Below are 20,819 nucleotides of genomic sequence, written 5' to 3'. Positions count from 1 at the left end.
CATATTGTGATTTTGGCTTATCCCATATGGCTTGCCTGAAGAGATTGTTTTAGATAAAGTGTTTTCATATTTTTCAGCAGAATTTCTAGTTTTCAAGAAGAAAAAGAAAATTGAACAAAATGCACTAGATCAGATACTTATTACCCAGCTCCAAATGGATTAGCAGAATACTTTGCAGAAACATTGAAAAAGGCATTAGACAAAAATGAGGGTAGACTCTTGCAAATGTGTTGCAAACTTGATTTTATTGTGAAGCTCAGCATCAAGCAACCACATGAACCCTCACAGAGTTATTTCTTATGATACAATAAAATAAACTTTACTTGCCTAAGCAAGATATAACCAACAAAAACTATTTAGCCCCACACCCATCTATAATATATATATATGTGTATATATATATATATATATATATATATATATATATATATATATATATATATATATATATATTTTAAGAATTCCAAATTCCATAATTCCATAATTGATTCTCTGGTTTATTGGTATATGAAATTAAATCTCTTATGCAAAACTCAGTCAAGGAGTAAAGTGCTCTTGGCATGTAGTTTCATGAACACTCTTGCTGGACTTTTGCACAGTTGGATCATCTGAAAAATTAAATGTGTTCCATTTAGAGTGTGCAGTTATCTTTTGGGTTATTAAAATCCCATGAATGTCTGGTGGAGAGAAAAGGAAAAGAAAGGAAACACAGTACAACAGCAGATAAAAAACCACTGCAAAATCACTGTTTTGTGGATTGCCAGATGTGCTAGGCCTGCTGTAGAGCTGGGGGGGGGGGGGGGGGGAGAGGGGGGGGAAGAGAGGGGAGAAGGGAAGAAGGTTCTCTGCCTGACAGCAATGTATGATTCAGATTTTCAGATGTCTTTTTTTTTTTTTTTTTTCCCTCCAATCTTGGATGTGCTCTGAGGCTTTGCAGTAATTGCTGTAGCTCTTCTTGGACCCTTCTTACTTACTCACTTTCTTTCTTATGCTAACTTCTTTCACAAGGATGTATTTTGCCAGGAGGTATTGCGTGGCAATTTTGATACTCTAACAATAATGTTAGCCATTTCACATAATTTCAAACATACCTGTTCAGCAAGTTTGAGAGTACATGAAAACTTACATGGGAGCATTTCACTTGAGAAGGTGGAGAAAATGTTAATGGAGATTACCTGTCATTCTCATCCTGAATCTGCTTCATCAGAAGATGGACATGTGTCTACCCTGATTGATGAGAAGCTTTGATGACAGCCAGATGGTCAGAAACAAAGGAATAAGGTTGCAAAAATCCTGTTCAGTGGAATAGGATGGATTGGTCAGCAAAGCTTCAATGCCAGCCATGTGCTACAATGCATTGATAGGAGCATGAATTACTTTAGTTGCAAGTTGGGATTGAGGAGCTAACATGAGCCAAGAATGACCCTATCTGTGTAAGGGAAACAGGGGAGAAGACAATGTCATTTGGAATTTTCTATGAGCCTAAACGACCTTGCAGGGTGAAAAGAAATGGGCTTTCTTTTTTTTTTTTACAGGGACTGAGGATACACACAGGACATTCATGCATAATGTGGCTATGTTAGGATTACAGAGCTTTCTGTTGCTGCATGGATGCTGGCCAACTGCTGGAGGACTGATAGTAATACAGTCACACATATGGGTTTTACTTACACGTGCCTTCTAGAGTTGGAGCACACTGCTTGGCCTGTGACTTGGTTTTGTCTTTGAATGTAAGCCATCACAAGGTAACTGGAGGTGGCTTTGGGTCACTCACTCTTTCCTTACAAGTAACAATTAGGATTGGACACTCATAATTCAGCTGTTATTCAAACGGGGGCAAATTCATTATTTGTTCAATGCTATCCTTATTCAGTATTCTGATCACTTTGCTCTATTTCTATGGGAGAAAAGCAAGCTGAGAAACTGAGCAGCAATATAGATGTTGCTCTTAATTTTATGCTAATGCAGAAAATTCAAAAACAGACAGGTGTATGTACATATGTGCTTTTTTTATGTCTTTTTTCTTTTTTTTTTCTATTTTCAAAATAAATTTATTTTTGAGCTGCATCGAACTACACAACTCTTCAAAACTATGAAAGAAATATCAAAAACTGAAGGTGTCATCTTAATTGCATAACTATTTATGAGGCAAGCTCTCTGCCAAATATTAGTAAATAAAGATGTTCTCATTTAATTCAAAATATTTGAAATTATCCAGGACATATAGGTTGGAACATAATTGCTTAAAATTACTTTCAATGTTTTAGTTTTTAAGCATCAAAGACTTATCAGTGAGTCATCTTTATTTCTGTCCCCCTCCTACAGGCCCATCAAGACTGCGTCTGCATCAGCAAATTATACATACCTGGAAAATGTACTGGGAGGTCACACAGATCAACTTTCTCTGTGTCACTCATTTAATAGACTCCTTCTCAGATACAATCACTATTTGACTTATTCCAGAAATCAGAGAACTATGTTTAGGTCTCATGCTGGTAGACAACCTGCTTGAGTTGGGCCTAGTCTTTCATGTGGTGGACCTCTGGGCTACAAGTTCTCAAGTACACTCTGAAGAGGTTTTCTTCCTTCTCTGCTTCTTAGTGCCATTTGCTCACAATGACAGAATCCTTCCTGGAAAGCCGATTCCAGCTGGAATCAGCTTGTTGCTCCCCATTGTCCCCAGGATTCCCAGTATTTTTATTATTGTTTTTATTATTATTTATTATTATTATTTATTATGAATTATTTATTATTAATTATTATTATTATTTATTATTTTTCTTTCCTGTGAAGAAGTCTTCTCAGACTTCCTAACTTCATTTACTGGCTGTAGTTCAAGACTGTCCAACTATCCTGCTTTCAGCCGGGTTAATTTTCTTCCTAGTAACAGGTATGGTACTGTGGTTTGGATTTAGGATGAGAATAATGCTGATAATGCATAGATGTTTTAGCTGTTGCTGAGTAGTGCTTACACATAGTTAAGGACTTTTCAGCTTCTCTTGCTGCTCTGCCAATGAGAAGGCTGGGGGTGCACAAAAAGCTGGGAGGGAATGGAACCAGGACAGTGGACTCAAACTGGCCAGGGATATTCAATACCATATGACATCATGCTGAACAATAAAACAGGGGAGGCTCTGCTTGGAGTCAGGCTGAGCATCAGACAGCATGTAGTGAGCAATTGCATTGTGCATCACTTTTATCATTATCTTTTATCATTATTATTATTCGTCCTTCCTTTCCTTCATTTTCTGTCCAATTAAAGTTTCTTGATCTCAATCCCCAAGGTGTTTTTTGTTTGTTTGTTTGTTTTTGTTTTTGTTTTCATTTTTTTGTTTGTTTGTTGGTTTTTTTTTTGGTTAATTTTATTTATTTATTTATTTATCCATTTCTTTCCCCTGTTCCAGCTAGGGGTTGGAGGAGTGAGCAACCAGCTGTGTGGTGCTTAGCTGCCTGTTGTTTTAAACCACAACCACAAAATATAATACATGTTTATCGATTCTACCAACATCTCAAAACAGTTGTAGCAGTGCTTGCCAGGGGCAGGGGTAGATAAGACTCTATGCTTTTGCAGACTATGTCTACAGAGGATTGCCTTGAAAGTCATTATGCACAAGATGGCTTTATGAATTCTGCTGACTATGCTATAAACTGGAGGGGACTTCAAGATGGGGGATATACTTGCAACCTATTAACTTAATTGATTGAAGAAGGCAGCTGTGGAACAGGCATAAGTAAGAGGAAATATATGGAGAATGGTTAGGTTGTGTTTGCTGTGAGGAGTCAGTAGTTTCATAATATTTCACCTTTGTGTTTAAGGGCTGATCTATATGGTGAATAGTATTGTGAAGCAGTTTAGTTTAAATACCAGTGATATTTCTGTAACTAAAAGAAAATAATAATAATGAGTTGGCAAAATATTTATGTAATCTCATTATATATATATATATCTTCTAGCTAGATATCTTTTGTAGATTGACCTATTCAGTGATTCTAGAGTAAGGACTTACTAATGACTGTTTTGCTAATAAACCATTAGTAATGTTGTCAGTAATCCATATCTTGAAGGCAACTGAAGAAAAACAAGGAGTCTCTTGCAGGGAATTTCAAAAGTAGAAGCCCAAGATGATACCAGCATCCTAAGGGAATGAGGATTAATCACAAATGATTAATTCTCTGTCACTAAAAATGAAACCTTAACATCTAGAGAGGTAGTAAGGCATAAATTGAATATGTACATATAAACATGTAGAACCATGTGTATATATATAATCAGGCTACCTATTGAAGCATGCTAGGACTGAAGTCACTAGAGCCTTCCTTTGCTGAAGGGACATAGGAAAATATTGTGGGAAAATATATTTCTGAGGTAGTCCTTTCCTGGACTTCTCATCATATGTCTCTGGTTCTAAGACATATGTGTTGTGTCCAGAAGATCCACATTCATAGGGAATTCATTCACAGGGAATTTGGTGTGTGTGTGTGTGTGTGTGTGTGGGTGTGTGTGTGTGAATATGGAAAGCATGTAGCTGGAGACTTAGATCCTTAGTCCCAGGTCATGAAACTGAAGAGGATCAATGGAGTTCTTCTATCTAAACATTCCAGACTGAGTAGTATAAAACTGCCAAGCAGTCAGGACTTCTCTTGTCATTCTCTTTTGCAGAGGAGTAGTTTCTGCAGCATTGTGAGATTCTGTGATTCATCTATGCAGAAATCCTTTGCCTGGCTCAAACAACACAATGAGTCAGGCCTTGAAATGACCCTAAATCATACATAAATGTCTTTTAAACAGGACCAGTATTAAAAGCAGAAGCATCTGCAGTTTTACATGTGGCTTGCTTTTGAAACTTTCAGTGTGTTCATAAGGTGTCCATATAACAGTTGTGCATTAGGTGCTGAGCAGTCACATGGCAAAGTAGGAAAGATTAAAAATGCTGAATAATGTAGTATGGTGTATTTATTTGTAAGGCTTATTTATTAAGTAATATGACATTAGCCACTCAGAGCCACCTGTCCTAGAGAACTGGGGTGACTCTTCAGAATAAATATCAAGGTATTGCAAATATAGATACTATGATTAACATGCTAGTGTGCTGCAAGTTTTGTAAAGATGTTCTTTATATTGATGTAAGCCTAAATAAGCAATGGCATACGCTCGTAGTCTCAAAGACAATAGAGGAATTTGAGGTAGAGAATGACAATTACTCATCTAAATCCAGCAGTGATTGGGGACATATTTTAATGATGGACCATTAATAATGATGGAGACATGACTTGTTTACGCTGAAGCAGCACATAAGGAAAATAACTGCAATAGCAATGAGCTTTTACAATCCTGCATCAAATAACTAAAAAGCATTGTAGTTGCAACCAATAAAATACTATCACTCCAATAACATAATGTCTAAATATCAGGAAGCACTTTGCAGGTGATGGAGCACTGGAACAGGTTGTCCAGACAGGTTATGGAGTCTCACTCTTTGGAGATCTTCAAAAGCTGCCTGGACATGATCCTGGACAACCTGCTCTGAGTGTCCCTGCTTGAGCAGGTGAGGTAGACCAGATCACCTCCAGAGGTCATCATTCTGTGATTATGTGATTCTGTAATAATAGACTTGAGAAGGTTCAGAAAGTTTAGAAGGATTCAATATCTCCCAGGGCTATTACTAGCCACTAACAGTATAGAGTTCTAATTATTCCTTTTTATTTTCTTTATTTTTATGTGTTCAATTGGTCTTATAAAAGCAAAATTTGCTCTGACAGAATCTACTTCCAAAAATAAAAATAATTCTATTTGGCTTTTCATCCCTGTAAATGGTCTAAACCTAAATAGTATGCATGGAAAAAAGAACAGAAAGTACAACTAGTAGTCTTTACGTTACAAACAATGTCAGAAATATACTGATACAACATTACAAAACAAACAAACAAACAAAAAAAGATCCAACAAGATTTATACTTTGGCTTTATATCCATCCATGTATTGGACCAGACTAATGCTAGCAGTTACCTTAAGCACAGGATGGTTAATGATGCATTTATAGTATTGATTACATAATACATTGTAATAAGCAGAATTAAAGGGGTAGAAATTAGTGTTCTTTTAAATGTCAGAGAATTTGTTATAAGAATTTACAGTGATGTAAATGCTATATTCATCCAAGAGCTTTCAATTTAACACAGATGAAGTTTTTTCATAAAGTTATTCCTTCTTACATTTAACTTAATTCCCAATGTAATTTAATTATCTTCCTTCTGTTTAAGGCCAGAAGACTGCTTAAATCAGTATTATTTAATTGATAAGACTGCAATTTAAGATAGCTACTTACAATGTAAAATTGTGCAGATAAATAAGTGGAAAGTGATGTATGCAGAATTCTTAGACGATTCTTAAATTCTAGCTACATTATGAGCATTTTACGGGAAAAAAGCGGTACTTTGTCTTTTTGACAGCAAAGGTTAGACTGACCGTTAAATAGCAGCCAGGGTATATGCCAGAAACAACTTTGTTTAAAAAACTCAAGAAGATAAAAGCCACCTCCTATGGTCTTTATCATAGCAGTCAGCAGGGAAGGTGATTTGTATTTTTAGGACTAATCCTCAGGAAATGTAAAGTTTCTACAGTCTTCTAAAAGCAATGAGTACATACACTCATATTGTAGAGAACCGCTCTGAATCCCATTTTTTTCAGAGTTGCACAGTCATAGAATTGCCTGCTGTCCATGAAATGTATTTAACCTTTTCATTATATGCAAAAGTGGACTGTGGATTACATTTTAAAAATGAAAATAAGCTTAGTAGCATTCTCCTTCTTTTTTTTGTTTTGTTTTGTTTTACCAAAGACATTCTTCATTTTAATTTGAATGAAGAAGAGGGTGAATGTGTCAGATAAGTAGTTATTTAAATATTTTAGAAGGTCATCACAGCATTTTTTTCATATTATTTATGTGAAACGTAGCACGAAATGCACATCAAAAAGCAACAGAAATTATTTAAAAAAAAAAAAAAAAACACCTTTTCGGTGGAACAGTGAGGAAGTAAATCTGTGTTATGGCTGCTTCTCCTGTGTGAAATTAGAAAACAACTTTAGAGACAAGCAACTGACAAGAAGGAAAGTGTTTTTTATTTATCTGGGATAAATAAATAAATAAAATATGTAAAATGAGAAAAATAGGAAGTAAAGATCCTTAAGAATAGACAAAATTTATTTATTTATTTATTTATTTATTTTTAGCATTTTACTTGATGTCTTCTCCAAAAGTTTAGCAAATGTGTCAAGAAAAAACTTCCTGATTCAAGAGCAAAGAATTATTTTTCTGTCAGAAGGTGGAAATACACATTGCAATATTATTTAGAAAATGATTTTAGTTTCAGCAGACTCTTTGAAGATTTTGGTTTGTTCCATACACAATTAATTCACTGGTACTGAAATAATATGTTACTGAAATGAAATTGATGTTCTTATGACAACTACAGAGCTAAAAAGATTAAACATCTAGGGAAACAGTTCTCTTTTTTAAAATAATTATGGACAATAATTTAATGAACCAAAATGTTGCTCTTTTTTTCTGGTATTCACAGGATGGGAATGGCATGAATAATAGGAAGAAAGAGTAGTTAGGCATTGGAGCCCAAGGAGGTGGTGGAGTCACCATCTCTGGGCATGTTTAAGGAAAGATTGGACATGGTACTTAGGGACATGGTTTAGTAGATGACATTGGTAGTAGGGTGATGGTTGGACCAGATGATCTCGGAGGTTTTTTCCAACCTGAATGTTTTTACAATTCTATGATTCTGTAAATGGTAGACATGCTTAAAAATATCCTTCCAGATAAACAGAAATCAGTGAAAAGTTCTACCAAGGTGGCCATTGAAATTTCCTGCACATTAATCTCCTGGGAGGGAAATTTTCTGGTTGGTTGTTTAGAGAAATCTAATGATTCTCATTGTATGTGTTACATGTGGCTTTATGTGTCACAGTGACCAGCAAATGTGTCACAGTGACCAACTCGTCATTTTAAAACAAATTAAACCCTCAATCCAAGTGAGAACCAAACTTTTTATTAACAAGAAATGCTTCTGTATTACAAAGCAAAATTAAACATTTTACTTAGAACCATAATAACTGACTTCAATACAGCCAACCCATATATGGATAACGTTTTGCAGACTCAGTACTCCTCTTAGTCTTTAAAAAAATGAATTCTCAGTTGTGTATGTAAAATGTGTTTCATCTTTCATCTTCATTATCTAGAATTTTAATTCAGTCTATATTTGAAGTTATTCCTTTATATCTAATGGGTATATTGTCTTATCCCTAAAGACTGGTCTCCAAAAAAGCAGGTGAAACTGAATTATCAGTAAGTTAAATATCAGCCCTGTATAAAACTTAAAGTCTGTTTCTTATGACATATTATTTGAAAACTGCCATAATTATACATGTAGACCACTTATATTGAGATTTTGTCCTTCCTACTTATTACTTTAACTAGCTTTAAAGAGAAAATAGTACCCAAATTTAAAATTGTAATTCCTGTAGTACATTCCTAAAGTGCATTAGAGCACAAATGCAAAAAAGCATTATTATGATTACTACAGTATAATCAAGTCCATTTACTCTAATACTCATGAAACATTCGGTTAAAGTTTTCAAAAAAGGTTTTCAAGCTTGCAGCTAGCACTACAACCTAAGACTACAAATGCATGTAGTAGAGAAGGTATTGGATTCTCTTTTGAGTTTCGTATTAGCAGCACATGTGGAACACCAACTTCAATAGCACAAGTTTAATATTTATTAAAGGAAGTCTCTTCACAGTATACCAGAAGGAGTTATGCTTGAATATTTTGATGTAGCAGGACCTTAGAAATTACTACTTCATGAATTAATATGCTATCACATAGAAAAAAAAATCTAATTGTAGGTAGCTGCCTTTTTTGCAAGAAAAAAAAAAAAAAAGAACTTTTTTTTAAATTTTGGACTAATATAATTTATATATTATATTTGTTATCCTAATCTTAATGTCTTCTTATTCCAGTTCAGAAGTCAAAGCTATAAAGAAAGTAGACATGGGTTAACTAATTGCAATTTTGTTATATTTCAAACAAACAAAAAAAAAAAGATAAAGCAAAATCAAAACCTCTGAGAATGAACACAGAATTAGATACTGTACACATAAAATACAATTTTAAAATTGTATTTATAATTAATATTGATAATTTGATAAGAGTATTGATTTAACAACAACAACGAAAATGCTGCAACATTACAGCTGTAGACCACAGCTATCATGAATGATAGCTATTGAACCATATACCTGTATTGATATCTCATAGCTTAGTACCTGTGAGGACTGCTCATATCATACATTTTTCTTACATATACACAAGCACTACAGAACTGAATGAAAGTCTCCTTTATAAGGACTGTTTTAGGCTGTTTGATGTCTGCACCACTGTGCTATAGTTCTCTGCCAAAATGCATCACTGGGTCTTTGGATAAAAAAAGAAGAGTTTTGATATTTGGAAGGCTACTCTGACCTCAGTAGACAAAATTCCCTGTGAGGGAAATTGCCTTTGAAGATGGCTAAAAACTACTTTTTCATATGCTCTTCTATGCTTGCAAGGGCAGCTCTAGCACATGGAGGGTTTAGCTACCTTCCACCAAATGAACATCTGATCTCATTACCTATGTTGCCATCAATATCAGGGCTTCACGTTTAAAAGACTGAAATGAAATGGTATGTTGGAAATGAAAAATAGCATCACTAGCACATACAGAAATTATTCTCCTGAATAAACTACGCTATTTAATGTATTTATGTTTTCTTATGTACTTTAAGTTACATATGTTAAAAAAAAATTTATCTGGAATTTTGAATGAGCAAAACAAAGAGTATAATTTTTATTCAAATTTTACCTCTGATTCACTGATCAAGATTCTTTTCTACAGAAGCTCTATTGATGTGGTTTTTTTTGTTTGTTTGTTTGTTTTGTTTTGTTTTTCTGCTCCTAACACTATGCTGTTGACTGACTGCAGGTGTCCTTGTCCAGACATGGTATTCCATTAAAAGCTTATTTTAGATTTCTTCTCCAGGATAACATATATTTTTTTGGATGCAGGTTCCCCGGTTTACAAGGAGGATGTACTTTCCTTTATTCTCTGCCTGTATTACTTGTCATCTGGCTTCATGGAATCATGATACTAAAAGCTATCTACAGCTTTAAGATACATCCAGTTAGGTTTTTTCTACCTTTTGTAATATTCCACTCCTCCTCTCTCCCCATAACTATTTGAATGTCTGTAGTTGCTTCTATAAATGCAAATTTATACACATATGTTTGTATAGTAAGTCAAATGCTACTACTTCTTACAAATTATGTAGTAAGTAGGAATATTTTGTAATGGTTTCAATCCCGAATTTCACTGAATTCTGCTTTGGTCTGTCAAAGCTGTTGAGTGGTCCCTGCCAAGTCACAGAAGATACTGTCTGTAACTTGCCATCAGACTGATTCTGGCTGGGCTGGGAGGGTGAAACAATGGCTCTTCAACTAAACTTTTCATTGTTGGTGAGAATACCTGAAGCAAGTAAAACTGAAGAAAAGAAGGAAAACTGTTTCCAAAGATTTAAAGCATTTGTGTTACAACTTCAATCAATAAATATATAAACAAATAAAATCCATTTGTGTCAATCCAATGGTTAATCTTCAAAACAGTTACATTTTAGAAACTTCTCCCTCTACTCAGCTGGCAGATGAGAGAGGATCTGGGCTGTTAATATTTTTGTGAGTATGACTGCTTAGTATGTGGTTCTCTTTCCAGAGCTAGAGCCGATGTAAGTGGTAATGCAATAATAAATATCTTTTTAGTAGGCAACAAAATCAAGAGACAGGAGATAGAGAGCTGGTCATGTTTCTTCCATCAGACATAATGAGATTATATTGAACTTAAAAAATATACAGAATGGAGGACCAAACTGTGGAAGCTTGAAAAAAAAGGACTCTTGATTTCATTTGACCCCTGCTAGTTGCCTCAAGGTAGTGGATAGTTAGTAAAGACAGCTTCTCTGCAGCCCCTGTGATGACTTCTCAAAACCTGCTCTTCAGCCTTGAGTCCAAGAGAGGAGAAGTAAGTGAGGAAGAGCTGGGATTTCAATAAGGAATATATTTTGCATTGTGAATTTATTCTCTCATTATCAAGTTTGTTCTCTCATTATCTCTCATGTGCATCAAGCACAGCGTTGCTAGCCGGTCGAGGGAAGTGATTGTCCCACTCTACTCTGCACTGGTGCAGCTTCACCTTGAGTACTGTGTGCAGTTCTGGGCACCACAGTACAAAAAGGACATTTAACTACTGGAGAGTAGCCATATAAGGGCTACAAAGATGGTCAAGGGCCTAGAGGGGAAGACATATGAAGAGTGGCTGAGGTCACTTGGCCTGTTCAGCCTTGAAAAGAGAAGGCTGAGGGAAGACCTCATCACAGTCTACAGCTTCCTCACCAGGGGGAGTGGAGGGGCAGGCATGAATCTCTTCTCTCTGGTGACTAGCAATAGGCCTTGAGGGAATGGAGTCAAGCTGCAACAGGGGAGGTTCAAGTTGGATGTCAGGAAAAGGTTCTTCACCAAGAGGGTGGTCACACACTGCAGCAGGCTCCCCAGTGACGTAGTCATGGCACCATCGCTGTCAGAGTTTAAGAAATCTTTGGACTATGCCCTCAGTCATATGGTCTGAATTTTTGGGTAGACCTGTGTGGAAGCAGGAGTTTGACTCAATGATCCTTGTGTGTCTCTTCCAACTCAGGATATTCTATGATTCTATGGAGATTTTCCCTTCTGTGCCCAGAGAAATACAGAAGAAATAAAGCCAGACTGAACTGAGCTTCATGTGGTGAATGGGCTAAATGTGTTGCTCCCTCACTGATGTATCATCCCTACCATATAGTAGTGCTATGTCATTTCCAATCTTTTTACATTAAATAGAGTAGTAAGAAGAAGCAGTGATTTTATGGTTTTTAGCTTTGTTTGTTTGTTCATTTGTTTCCTGCTTCTGTACATCCCCCTCCAGCTTCTCCTCAGGAGATGCGTGCAATCACCCTTCTGACTAATTCTGTGTGCTCTGCCTGAAAAGTAAAAGTCATGAGGGAATGAATTAATGAACTGGCCAACAATATAATGCAGACTTTGGGGTTTTTCAGGATAAAAAAAGAAATAATAAAAAAAATAAAATAAAAAAAAAAAAAAAACTATACATATACTTACCTGAGTGGAGGATTATTGAATCCTCCAATTATTGAATTATGTATAGAGTTGTTCATTGGCATAGAATCTTCCACGGAATCTCACGTCCACTATAGAAGTGGGAATAAGGATCCTAGACAGAAGACAACCTTCCTCCCTCACTTTCTCACAACTAAATGTGGATGATCTCTTGGTCTGGATGAGCAAATAAAAGTGAAGCAAATTTTTATTCCTGAACTGCATTTCTAGAAAGGAAGATGAAGCAACAGGATAACAAGGTACAACACATACACTTGTTAATTAGGAATCCTTGTCCATGTTTTCCTGTTAAGCAGATTGAGACCAGTGGCATGGCAATGGCTGCTCATAGCATAGGCAAAATGTGAGGAAAAAAAAAATAAAAGGAAAAGAAAATGAAGCTCTTATCCACACACCACTAGAAACAAGTGTGAACTCTGTATTACTGTCGTGGTTTAACCCGGCCGGCAGCTAAACACCACACAGCCATTCGCTCACCCTCCCCCCTCCCTCTCTGGGATGGGGGAGAGAAATGGAAAGTGAAGCCCGTGAGTTGAGATAAAGACAGTTTAATAAGACAGGAAAATAATAATAACAAAAATAACAATAATAATAATAGTACAATGATGATAATAGTACTACTACTAATAATGTGTACAAACAAGTGATGCACAATGCAACTGCTCACCATCCGCTGACCGATGCCCAGCCTAACCCCGAGCAGTCCGGCCCCCTCCCCCGGCTAGCCACCCCTATATATTGTTTAGCATGACGTCAGATGGTATGGAATACCCCTTTGGCTAGTTTGGGTCACCTGCCCTGGGTCTGTCCCCTCCCAGCTCTTTCTGCACCCCCAGCCTGCCCGTTGGCAGGACAGAGCAAGAAGCTGAGACGTCCTTGGCTTGGTATAAGCACTGCTCTGCAACAATTAAAACATCAGGGTGTTATCAGCACTCTTCTCATCCTAAGCCAAAACATAGCATCCTACCAGCTACTAGGAAGAAAATTAACTCTGTTCTAAATGAAACCAGGACAATTACTAAGTGCTGTCAGCACAGAAATCTGCTAGTATTGATGAACAGTTTTCTTTCAAGACATAGCACAGGTATGAGCACTAAAATTAATGCTGATAAATGCCAAGTTAGTGATGAGCCCTATAGGCATCACGATGGCTACCTTTCCTCTATAAGATAATATCATTTGTGATCATTTTAATTGATGTTGTATTGGAATAAAACCAGGGCATGCATACATTTCTAACTTGTAAAGAATATTCTTGATATGCATTTGTTGAGGAAGGCTTTTGGGTAGTGCTCTTGAGGTTGACATTTTTTTCTCAGACAGTTCTTTTAATGAGGGAAGAAATGAGAAGGAGGAACTGCCTGTGGCTTCAGCCACTTTCTCACTATTTTGGCTCTGGATGCAGATTTATGCCTGTCTGTTATACCACCAACATAGTGAATATCCTTTAAGTGAGACACTGCCTTGTTGATGATGATGGCCAAAGCCAATAACAATTCCCCTCTGACACACACTGATATTCCATTCTCCGTAACAGAACAGGTATACTTTGTATATAATGATATAGGATTGATTAGATACACAAGGAGTGGTGAGCTGTTTTACCTGCAAGATTGGTACAGCATCTTCTCAGAAATTTTGCTTCTTCCTTAGACTTGCCTTTTGTCAGATGTCAGAAGTAGTGAGAGTATCTGTGTGCCCAGCAATAACTGAAAATTACTGAGCGTAGCACTGAACAGGAGAGAAAATGCAGAGGAATCTGTGAGAAGAACAACATGAAAATCCTCTGCAAATCTGATATTGCTAGATAAACTAAGTCTAAAAGGGGGATCCATCGTTTCAGATGAAGACCTACATGTCTAAAATGTAATACCAAGCCATGCAGCTTGAGAGAGACACTACAACTAAAAATCTCAACTATTTGTACTCTAGCTAATTAATTTATATCAGATAAGTCTAAATCAACATAATCCATTTTGTACTCGTGAATAGAGACAAAAAAAAAAAAAAAAAAGTGGGATTGTTTGGGGAGATAATTCTGTTCTATGCTTTCTTTTTTTTCTTAGGTATTATGTGCTAATTTTTTATTAGCAGAAAAATCTGCTTATCTACATGTAATTTCTATGTAATTTCTAAATTGCTCTTGCATAGATATCATTGTCTAGCAATATAGCACAATGTTTTTCATTCCCTTCCCTTTAACTTCCACATAGACATGGAAGATGTTGACCAGTTGCTGCTCTTTTCAGGAAGTAGAATTAATAATATTTACACAGTTGTCTTCTGTTACATGACTGACTATATGCCAAGTCAGCCCACTTCACAGTGAAGTCCTCTGTTTCACACACTGAAAGAAAAGACACTTGGCACCCAAACTGCACTCCATGGAGCATCTCAGATAAGTACCATCCAATAATAACACATGCAGTGATACCAAAATGTGATTCCACTATCTGTCTGAGTTCATGTTAATTTAAATTCTATTAGCAAAATAAAATGTCCGAAAATTAATAAAAAAATGAATACATTTGAGAAACATAATTTGAACCTATGTTATGACTTCATGAAAGGCCTCAAGATTCCAATGATAAGGAATAGAACTGCCTTTGTTTTAAGGTAACTGATATGATACAACCTAGAAACTACTATAGAAATATTTACATTATAAAGTAACGCAGAATTATTGATTTACTGGGTTTATGTGGATTGGTAGCAGGGGGGCTGCAGGGTTGGTCTCAGTGAGAGGAGCCCAGCAGCTGTCCCATGTCAGATCAGAGCCAGCTCCAGCCGGCTCCAAAAGGGACATGCTGCTGGCCAGAGCTGAGCAATTGAATGACGCTGGTTGGGCCTCTGGGAGAGCAGATTTAAGAAAGGGAGAAAACTGCTCCCTTTCAGCAGCTGGGAGAGAGGAGTGAGAAAATGTAAGAGAACCAGCCCAGAAGACCCCAAAGTCAGTGCAGCAGGAGGGCTCCAGGCACACAGCAGAAGTTTCCCTGTGCCCTGTGGGGAGGCCCCTGGTGGAGCAGGCTGTCCCCCTGCAGCCCATGGGTCCCACATGGAGCAGATCTCCACGCTGCAGCCTGTGGAGGAGCCCCTGGTGGAGTAGGTGGAGGTGGCCTGGCAGAGGCTGCGGCCCATGCAGAGCCCTAGCAGGAGAAGGCTGTAGTGGGTTTACATGGCAAGGTTTTGGTAGCAGGGAGCCATAGGGGTGGCATCTGTGAGAAGAATCTAGAAGCTGACCCGTGTTTGTTAAGGGCCCTGCTGCTGACCAGAGCCGAGCTAATAAGCGATGTTCTTTGCACCTCTGTGAGAGCATATTTAAGACGGGGAAAAAAAAATAAAAAATGGTGCTACACAACAGCTGGGAGAGAGAGGGGAGTGAGAAACAGCTTTGCAGGAGCCAAGGTCAGTGACAAAGGAGGGAGAGAAGTGCTCCAGGTGCTGGAGCAGAAGTCCCCTGTGGCCTGTGGTGAGGACCATGGTGAAGCAGGCTGTCCCCCTGCAGCCCATGGAGTACCACGGTGGAGCAGGGTTCCACGCTGCAGCCCATGGAGGAGACCACGGTGGAGCAGGTGGCCCTGCACTGGTGGTGGCTGAGACCTGTGGAGGACCCCTACCGGAGCAGGCCCCAGGCCAGAGCTGTAGGCCTTGGAGAGGAGCCCACACAGGAGTAGGGTGTCTGGAGGGAGTTGCTGCCCATGGGAGACCAAGGTTGGAGCAGTTTGCTCCCGAGGGATGCACCCCGTGATATGGACCCGTATTTGCAGCAGTTCTGGAAGAGTTGCTACCTGTAGGAAGCCCACACATGATCAATTCGGCAAGGACTGCATCCTGTGGGAGGGACCCCACAGCACAGGGGATGAGAGTGACCGAGAAGGAGCAGCGGAGACGAAGTGCTGTAGACAGATGGCAATCCCCGTTCCCCTGCTCCCCTACACCACTCAGGGGGAGGAGGTGGAAGAGGGTGGATGGGGGGAAGGCATTTTTGCTTTATTTCCTTTGTTTCTCATTTCTCTAGCTTGTTAGTAATAGGCAATAAATCTTAATATCTCCCTACTCTGAGTCTCATTTGACCATCACGATAATTGCTGAGCAATCTCCCTGTCCTTATCTCAACTCTTGAGCCCTTTGCATTGCATTTTCTCCCCCTTTCCCTTTGAGGAAGGGGAGTGACAGAGCGGCTGAGGTGGAGTTCAGCCGCCCACCCAAGTAAAACCACCACACAGGCTTCGGGCCAGAACTGCAGCTTATGGAGAGGAGCCCACGCAGGATCAGGTGATCTGGCGAGAGCCTGTGTGGAATAATTGCTGGAGGTGACTTACTGAGGCTAAACTTCTGTCCATGTCTTAAGAGAAGTTTCAGTGTTGAGGAAACTTCCAGGGTGAGATGCAGTAGATATGCAAGGAACCTGTTCCATGATACACCATAGCCTGCAACCTTAGTTATTGGTGATGCCACGTGAGCACGGTGTGCTGACTCTAAGGGTTACAGCACAAAGGGTGAAGTGCAGTGAAGACACCACAGTCAGGTTCTCTGCTATCACTTCATGTGGCGCAATTACCACATGGATGCCAGGGTTCTTTCAGGATCAGTAACTGCTACTATTTTATTGATGACATAACTTCTTTTCTCTCCTACTGAGGGCCTACCTTCATTTCTCATACTGAGGGCATAACCTCATTCTCTTGTTGCATCCCCATATTGAGGACAGGCTCCCTTCTTATACCATTTGCCCCACAGCAGTACTTTTCCACTAGGTATTCATTGTTTAACTTTGCCCAGAAACAGGGAACACCCAGCCCTAAGGGCCTGGAGAACAAGCAACTGGAGACAACAAGGCAACAAGGTGTCTCCTGAATCACCCTTCTTTGTTCCCTCTAAACTATTTACATTCCTGATGGCCTCATGGTTAAGAGTCTGATGTTATCACCAGCCCTGGAGCTTGTTGACCCCCATGGCCTCACTCCCACAACTTCAGGGAGAACCAAATGGTATTGCGGAACTGATAGAATGCATGGCCAGCCCTGATTCTAACTGATAACCAAATCATGTCCTTTGGGTGAACTTTTCTCATTATAATCCCATTATAACGCCAAAACCCACCACCATCCCAAAGGCTATCTGCCTCCAAGGTGCAACCATCTGTCACTGAGCATGCACTCAGAATTCCTCTGAGCCTATACCTTTAAACAAAGGCAAGAAAAACTTATACAAATCACAATGACGATTTGTGATGACTAGTCACTCAAGCTCCACATGTAAGAAACATAACCCCCATTTTTAAAAAGGAATAAAAGGAAGACCTGGGGAACTATAGGCCATTCAGTACCACCTCTGTGCCTGGCAAGGTCATGGAGTAGAAAACTCCTGGAATCTAAGTATGAGCTAAGGCTTATGGAAAATAAGGAGGTAATTGGCAACAGCCAGCATGGTTTCACTAAGGGAGAAATGTGCCTGACAAAACTGGTGGCCTTTTGATAATGGAGTTACAGCACTTGTGGATAAGGGAAGAACAAATGACATCATCTACCTGGACTTGTGCAAAACATTTGGCACTGTCCCACATGACATCCTTTTCTCTAAATTTGATAGATATGGATTTGACAGATGGACCACTCGGTGGATAAGGAATTGGCTGGATGTTCACACTGATAGAGTTACAGACAACAGCTTGATATCCAGGTGGAGATTGGTGGTGCTCCTCAGAGGTTGGTATTGGGACTTCCACTGTTTAACACCTTTGTCAGCGACACTGGTGGTAGAATTGGATGCATCAAGATTGCAAGTTTGCCAGTGATTCCAAGCTGTGTGTCTATACCATCCAGAGAGACCTTGACATCCAAAGGATGTCAAGAATCAGGACATTCAGAGAGACCTTGACTGGCTTGAGAGGCAGGCCTCTGTAAACCTCATGAGGTTCAACAAGGCCAAGTGAAAGGTCCTGTACTTTGGTTGGGGCAATCCAAAACATGAATACAGGCTGGGTAATGTGGATTGAGAGCAGCCCTAATGAGAGAGACTTGGGGGTGTTGGTTGATGAGCTCAGCATGAGCTGGCAATGTGTGCTTGCAGCCCAGAAAGCCAACCATGTCCTAGGCTGCATCAAAAGAAGCATGTGTGGACAGCAGGTCGAGGGAGGTGATTCTCCCCCTCTACCCTGCACTTGTGAGATCCCATATAGAGTACTGCATTTAACTCTGGAGCTCCCAGCACAAGAAGAACATGGAGCTCCCAGCACAAGAAGGACATGGAAGGATTAGAATGAATTCAGAGGAGGGCCACAAAGATGATCAAAGGGCTGGAGCACCTCTCGTATGAAGACATACTGAGAGAGCTGGGGTTGTTCAGTCTGGAGAAGAGGGGGCTATGGGGAGACCTTATAGCAGCCTTCCAATACCTGAAGGGGGCCTACAGGAAATCTGGGGTGACTCTTTATCAGGGACTGCACAAGGGGTAATGGTTTCAAAGTAAAAGAGGGTAGATTTTGATTAGATGTAAGGAAGAAATTCTTTAGTCTGAGAGCAGTGAGGCACTGGAACAGGTTGCCCAGAGCAACCCCATCCAGTGCATGCCCCATCCCTGGAAGTGTTCAAGGCCAGGTGGGATGGGGCTTTGAGCAACCTGGTGTAATGGGGGGTTGGAACTAGATGACCTTTAAGGGACCTTCCAACCTAAACCATCTATGATCTTAAGATAGTAACCAAAATTCTTTTTGATAAGTCATATTAGAGTCTCCAAAGTGCATATAAAATGAAATACAAATGCTTATACAAGTGCATATGCAATGCACTTATTTTGTTATAAAATAGAAGCAATAAAACTTACTTTATTGTAATATAGAAATTATGGAGAAATGCCTGTATCAAAATATGTAAGAAAACCCATACTCGTGTTTTAAATTGTATACCTTAATGACTTGCATGACTATGTATCTTTTTTTCCCTATGTGACTAATATTTATCTTTTGATTTACATACAGATTTTTTTAATGTCTTTGTGAGACATTTTATTCAAGAGCATAAACTGTTTTCTTTTATAAAGTCCTATAAACCAAGGCAGGTAGAGATTTTTTCTTCAGTTATTTAGTTCTACTTGATTTGATTGCACTAATACAAATAACTCCTTAATGCTGCAAAATGCATGGGACTGAAATACCTCAATTTTCAACTGAATATATGAATATACATGTTCCTTCTTTCCTCAGGAGGAAACACTATTGCAGTTTATTGGTGACTACACCAATATACATTATTATTAAAATAAAAAATAGTTCTTGACCTCAAGCACACCCTTTAATAATATGTCTTGTGATACAAATACAGATAAAAAATAAAACAAAACAAAACATTATATTTCAGTGCAATACTGAAAAATGAAAGGGTAATCAGCTTTGCTCATTGCATAAATAAGGTTTTTATTTGACATAAAATATTTAAAACAATTCATATTGCCTTCTTGCTTACCAGTCACTTCCAAGTGTTGCAGATGTGGACACAAGGGGAAAAAATAAAAAAATAAAAAAATGTTATTTGAATTCCTATAGCACTTAAGATGTCAGAAGACCTTGAGCTTCATTACGCTAAGCTCCACATAATCTAATAGCAAAAGACAGTCCACAGTTAAATCTGAGATAAACAGATAGAGCAGGAGAAAAAAAAAAAAAAGAAAAAAAAGAAAAAGAAATCAGAGTACAGTCAGATGAAATGAAATTTCTCCACAGCATTTTTAAACAGTAGAGCAAGAGGTAACATTTCTTCAGTTCATCATGGTCACAACTTGTTTGTAATTAGTCAAAAAAATATATCCCAGAGGAACTCAGAGGACTTTTATTTGAGATTGATGTTTGTAAACCATAAATCATACTATATTATATTATATATATATACATACTATATATATTATATATATATATAGTATTATATATATATATTATATATAAATCATACTATATTATATTATATATATATACATACTATATATATTATATATATATATAGTATTATATATATATATTATATATATAATATAGTATGATTTATGGTCAAAGAAAAAAAATGTATATATGTATACCATATATATATATACCATATATATATGGTATATATATGGATATATATATATATACACACCATATATATACACCATATATATACCATAAATATATATATATATTATATATATATATATATACACACCATATTATTATTTGACCATAAATATATATATAATATATATATATATATATATATATACACACTAATTTTCCTTATTGGTAAGTTTTGTACTGGGGTTGGATTTGTATCTTAGAATTAGGTGCTTTAGTGACTGTAGCACAGAGACCATGAACTTGCTCTTTTATTTGTTTATTTATTTTTAAAGTGGCAATAAAATCAGACAGCTACTTAACAGCCTTAACATTGCCCAAAACCATATGGTCAAAATGCAGAAGATTGATGCAACCTATTAAGCTATAGTAAATAAAATAAGATGAGAAGAACAGAGTTAACATAAAGCTGTGTGACACACTCTACCTCAGATAACAGAAGGGA

General features: G+C 37.9%; 1 long non-coding RNA gene across 1 annotated transcript in view; it reads left to right on the top strand.

The window, feature by feature from the left end:
- LOC137850894 (uncharacterized) overlaps positions 1 to 18,699 on the top strand; it is a 31,923-nt gene extending 13,224 nt beyond the window's left edge. Inside the window, exon 3 of the long non-coding RNA XR_011092885.1 lies at positions 1,536 to 18,699. This is a non-coding gene — a long non-coding RNA (uncharacterized lncRNA). The remainder of the gene's footprint in view (positions 1 to 1,535) is intronic.
- Positions 18,700 to 20,819: the final 2,120 nt, after the last annotated feature.

This window comes from Anas acuta, chromosome 2 (genome assembly GCF_963932015.1).
Source record: "Anas acuta chromosome 2, bAnaAcu1.1, whole genome shotgun sequence".
NCBI classification, from domain to species: Eukaryota; Metazoa; Chordata; class Aves; order Anseriformes; family Anatidae; genus Anas; species Anas acuta.
Note: the sequence above shows the minus strand (reverse complement) of the source record. Positions and strands in the feature narration are given on the sequence as shown.